This window comes from Petaurus breviceps, unplaced genomic scaffold (genome assembly GCF_028583685.1).
Source record: "Petaurus breviceps papuanus isolate PSGF00001 unplaced genomic scaffold, PetGlider_PUasm1.0 66, whole genome shotgun sequence".
Taxonomy (NCBI): domain Eukaryota; kingdom Metazoa; phylum Chordata; class Mammalia; order Diprotodontia; family Petauridae; genus Petaurus; species Petaurus breviceps.
The window spans coordinates 4,841,557-4,847,555 of NW_027186442.1; the positions used below are offsets into that span (position 1 = coordinate 4,841,557).

General features: G+C 34.7%; 1 long non-coding RNA gene across 1 annotated transcript in view; it reads left to right on the plus strand.

Annotated features, from left to right (window-relative positions):
* Positions 1-3,170, plus strand: part of LOC138173878 (uncharacterized) — a 33,147-nt gene extending 29,977 nt beyond the window's left edge. The window contains exon 3 of the long non-coding RNA XR_011171558.1: positions 2,999-3,170. This is a non-coding gene — a long non-coding RNA (uncharacterized lncRNA). The remainder of the gene's footprint in view (positions 1-2,998) is intronic.
* Positions 3,171-5,999: the final 2,829 nt, after the last annotated feature.

Here is a 5,999-nt window from a genome sequence, read left to right on the forward strand (position 1 = left end):
ATAATTTTAAAATTATTGAACTACCTGAAAGCCATGATCAAAAAAAGAGCCTAGAAATCACCTTTCAAGAAATTATCAAGGAAAACTGTCCTGCAATTCTAGAACCAGAGGGCAAAATAGAAATCAAAAGAATTCACTGATTATCTCATGAAAAAGATCCCAAAAAGAAAACTCCTAAGTTTTCCTCCTAAGAAAATTCCAGAGTTCCTAGGTCAAGGAGAACATATTACAAGCCTTCAAGAAGAAATAATTCTAGTATTGTGGAAACACAATCAGGATAACACAAGATCTAGCAGATTCTACATTAAGGGATCAAAGGGTTTGGAATATGATATTTCAGAGGTCAAAGAAGCTAAGATTGAAACCAAGAATCAACTACCCAGCAAAACTGAGCATAATCCTTCAGGGGGGGAAATGGATATTCAATCAAGTAGAGGACTTTCAAATATTCTTAATGAAAAGACCAGAGCTGAGCAGAAAATTTGACTTTCAAATACAAGAATCAAGAGAAGCATGAAAAGGTAGTCATAAGGAACTTATTAAAGTTGAACTGTTTGCATTCCTACATGGAAAGACAATATTTGTAATTCATGAGACTTTTCTCAGTATTAAGATATTTGAAGGGAATATATATATGTATACATGCACATATATGTGTGTCTGTGTATATATGTACATATATGTATAGATGTGTGTATATGTGTTTATATGTATACCTAGACAGAGGGCAGAGGTTAAGTTGAATATGAAGGGATGATATCTAAAAAATAAAATTAAGAGGTAAGAGAGAAATATATTGGGAGAAGGAGTAAGGGAGAAATAGAATAGAGCACATTATCTCACATAAAAGAGGTAAGAGAAAGCTGTTGCAATGGAGGGGAAGAGCAGGGAAGTGAAAGAGAATGAGTCAACCTTACTGTCATTGGATTTGGCTCAAGGACAGAATAACATACACATTCAATTGGGTATCTTACCCTACAGGAAAGTAGGGGGGAAGGGGATAAGGGGGGATGATAGAAGGAAGGGCAGAATGGGGGAGGAGGTAGTCAGAAGCAAACACTTTTGAAAAGGGACAGAATCAAAGGAGAAAATAGAATAAATGGGGGGAGCAGGATAGGATGGAGGGAAATATAGTTAGTCTTTCACAATATGACTACTATGGAAATTTTCTGCATAACTACACATGTACAATCTATATTGAATTGCATTCTCAATGGGGGTGGGGGATGAGGAGGGAATAAGGGAGAGCATCTGGAACTCAAAGTTTTAAAAACAAATATCAAAAAAATTGATTTTACATGCAACTGGGAAATATGATATAGAGGCAAAGGGGTATAGAAACCTATCTTGCCCTACAAGAAAGTAAGGGGGAAGGAGGAATAGTGGGGGATAGAAGAGAGTGTAGACTAAGGGAAGAGGTAATCAGTATAGTAGCCATCTTTGGGTGGTGGTATGGGGAGAGATGAGGAGAAAATTTGGAACTCAAAATCTTGTGGAAATTAATGTTGAAAACTAAAAATAAATATCAAAAAAAGAGTTAGAGAGAAACGGTAAATATCCCATTTGTCCAATGATTGGGGAATGGCTAAATAGATTATAGTATGTGAACATAGTGGAATATTATTTTGCCATAATAAATTATAACTATGAAGAATTACATAAGATATGAGAAAACACATGAAGTTATACAGATTAAAAAAAAGGAAGATTCAAAACAATATATTTACTGATTACAACAATGTAAAAAAATGAAATCTGAAAATGTCCATGGAAAAAAAGAATTCAGAAGGAACATAGAAGCAAACTATATACATACAAACTACAAACATAGAAGCAAACTACACATTTTTGTCATTATCTTGTTAAAGCGAATATGTACCTTTCAAAAGAGAAAACATAAATAAATTTATATAAAGTTATTCAAAGAAATAACTTTATATAAATATAATTTATATTTTATGTAAATATACAAATATGAACTATAGTAATAATAATTGTCTCCACTATTAGGCAAAAAGTATTTCATATCTAATAACTAACTTCAGCTGTACCAACTCTCTATTTACAGGACAGTAGCCAGCACCAAAGATCATTAAACATTATTAGTGTCATATTTTCCAGTGTGTCATTAACCTAAGGATCAGGCCTTGAACCATCTGCCACAGCTAATAGTAGACCCAGAGTAACCCAACCTCATTGTTGTAGATATCTCCCTAACTCCTGCCTTCTGCTTCCCACATCATGTTTCTGTTTAGGTAGGTGGCATTTTGGAAAGAGCTTTGAAATTATGGAGCTGAGAGGGACCTCTCTTACAACCTCTTCATTTTACAAATGACGGAAAGAGTATATCCTGAATCTAGGTTTTATTCCCAATTCACCAATTGTGTACTCTTTGGTCAGTGACTAATAGACTTCAGTTTCAATGTTTCTGTGAAGATGTTGAGGGAAAATCCAGTCATAACATCATTTGTACCTGAAAAAGGGCAGATTTCAAAGATTTTAGAGAAAATACAAGTAGAATTCCAGTCTGAAGTTCTTCAGGGGAACACTAGAGAGATAACGAATTTTCCAGGATGAAATTCTCATGACACAAACTTTTACATTTATTGATTTATCGAATGATGACATGAACACAATTACAATGAGAAAAAAGAGGAGAACCAGTTAAAGAAACTGATCTGGATGCACAAGAAGCTTATTTGTCAGGTCAGATCTTTTTTTAAAGAGACATATATAGGAAAAATGGTAGGCACCTAAGAATGAATGCAAAAGAAAGGAATAGTTCTGTACAGATACTGTCAGAAATACTAAAGCTCAGTGTTAGGTATGTTTGGCATTGAATGCTAAGATCAACAAAATGAGCTTGTAAAAAAAAAAAGCTATTCTAGGAACAAGAGGAATATCAAAGAAATAGGCTTAGGATGGATTGGATGAAAATGATGGAGGACAAAGAGAAGATAGAACTACTCAACATTTATTTTGCTTTTTTTTTTTTAAGGAAAATGATCTTTGAACTTAGAAGGATGGAACAAAAATGGTTGCCATGAAACTGAAACCTCAGATAAATGGAAGAAGAGGACTCTTCTGCCCTCAAAGACTTTAAATTACCAGCATCCTCAAGTCCTAAAAGATTCACTTAAGTTTAATTCAATAAATATTATCATAAAGCATACACATCAATAAATCTCTGCTACATACAGGGTACCAAGGAGACAGGAACATAAATAAGAAATAGTGCTTGCTCTCAGGGAACTTCCATTTTAATAGTAAGCTATGATATATAGCAAATAACCATAACAGAAAATAAGATATTTTGAGAGGAGCATAGATAGGGGATGGATTATGTCAGTCTCAGCAAGTCAATTAACCTCTCTAAGTTTTAGTTTCCTCATCAGTAAAATGAGGGCAATAATAGCACCTACCTCAAAAGGTTATTATGAACATCAAATGAGATCATGGATGCAAAATGCTTTATAAACATTAGCACTTTATGAATGTAAGGTATTATTATTAACATAAGCACACAAGAGATTGACAAAAAAGTATTTCATAGCTGAGGAAGGAAGGATCATAGTAAATGTTTATGAAAAGGTGGAATTTATGATGATCCATGAGAACAGATAAAATTAGGAGTGGGAAGAAGATATTCCAGGTATGCTTCAAGTAAGACATAAAGATGGGAAAGCCTAACATCCACCTCTTTCTCTCTACTTACACAATCACTATCCAAGTCCTCATTCTCTCTCAATTACTTTATTGTAACAGTCTCTTAATTAGTCTCCCTGTTTCCCATGTCTTTCCTTTTGTATTCATCCTCAGCACAGATGCCAAAATAATTTTCCTAAGGCTCAGATCTAACCATATTACTCCCCTGATGAAAAACATTTAATGTTCCCATTGCCTATAAGACACAAACTCATTAGCTTGACATTGAAAGTCCTCCACACTCTGACTCCCACTTAACCTTTCCAGTGTGATTTCTATACCATTCGCCTTCATGAACTCTACATTCCAGCTAAACAGGTATACTATAGGTACCCAACCTCAACATTATATCTTCAACCTCTGTGAATTCACACAAGCCAACTGCATATCTTAAATATACTCTCATGTCATTTCTACCTCTCAGACTTCTTGTCTTTCTTTTAGCATCAGTTTAAGTACTATCTCTTCTGTGAATTCATCCCTGAGGGCCACTCCCCTCCCAATCCTCAGCTTTCCTTATACTATAGTTGTATTTTCTTATAGTTGCACTGATAAATTTAGGGGTTTCTTTACATCATCATTACATCCCAATATCCTCCCCCCCACTGCCCTGTCATAGTAATCTACCATTTTTTAAAAAGCATCTGATACAGCAACTGTGCTCTGCAGAATAGGTGCCATTTCTCATTGGTTAGTACATAACTTTTACTGCAGGAAAATTAAAATGCATCCCAGTAGTCTTCTGGTATCCACACTGATCATTAACATTTGATCTGAATTCTGTGGTCTTCATTTATACTCTCATTGTTATTGTGTATATTATTCTCCCAGTTCTTTCTTTGCTCTGTATCAATTCAGGCAAATCTTCCCATGTTACCATAAATTTCTCATATCCATCATTCCTTATAGCACATAAATATTCCAAACAATATATAAGTTGTTCAGTCATTCCCTGATTGGTCAATGACACCTACTTTGTCTCAAATTTTTTGGCTACTATAAAACATGCTACTTTCAACAGTTTGTTTGGGACTTTTGTTTCTGTCAAAGGTCTCTCTATACTACTTATATACAATAGTAGGATCATTGAGCATGAACATTTTAGCAACTTTTCTTAAGTAATTGCAAATTGTTTTCCTGAGTAGCAATACCAGTCTATAACTCTACCAATAGTGTAAAGTAATCACTAGTCCCTCCAACATTGACTGTTTCCATCTTGTCTAAGCTTGCCATACTAGTGGTTTTAAGGGATACTTTGGAATTTTTTATTTGGTTTCTTTCATTATTAAAGATTTTGGGTACATTTAAAAATTTTGGTTATTGAGAGTTTGTTCTTATGAAAACTGTTCATGTCTTCTGACTACTTGCCTATTAAGGAATGGCTCTTAAACTTATATTTTCGTATTTTGGGGATAACTCTCTATGTATTTTGGATATCAGATCTTTATTAGAGCTGCTTGATGCAACTATTTTTACAGACTGTTTTGATAAATCTTGTTATTTACTCTCTCATTCTAATACAGCATATCTGTTTTTATTGAGGTGATTTAATTTTCTTTTCATTTTTCTTTGTGATAAAGTGCTATACTATTTAAAAACAAATCTTTTAAAAGTTGGTCTTTATTTTATGTCTATGTCTCAGTCTTACATTGATAATGACAATCCAAAGCATTTGTATGATGCCCTGAAGGCTAATTATGGGACAAAGGATCTATGGTGCATCTCAACTACTCAGCACTGAAGGAGCCACGTTGATTGGTGAGAAGACCATGATTCTGAAGAGATGAACTGAACATGACCATAGTCTTCTCAACAGACTGTCATCAACCAATACATCAACCAAAGCCATTGACCATCTACATCAGGTTAAAGTCAATCCTCTTTAGTTAAACTTCCAATTGAAGAAGAGGTTTTGAATGCCATTAGGCTCTTCTCTTGCAGTAAAGCACCTGGCACTGATTCCATTCCAACTGATATTTACAAGGCAGGGGGTCCACTGCTTATACAAAAGGTGAAAAAAATCTTCCAGGTTATATGGCAAGAGAAAGTTATTTCCCCAGGAATTCAAAGATGCCTCCAATGTGCATCTCTATAAAAGAAAAGGAAATAGGTTGTCCTGTGACAATAAAGGCAGAGGGAGAAGGGTTTTGAGGGAGAGGGGTATTGCCAGCAAGAATCTTGCCAGGGTCTTTCTTAATAGGCTGATCTTTCACTCAGAACATAGTCATCTACCTGAAAGTCAGTGTTGCTTCAGAAGGGCCAAGGAACATTTGATGTGGTGTTTGCTGTCCAAC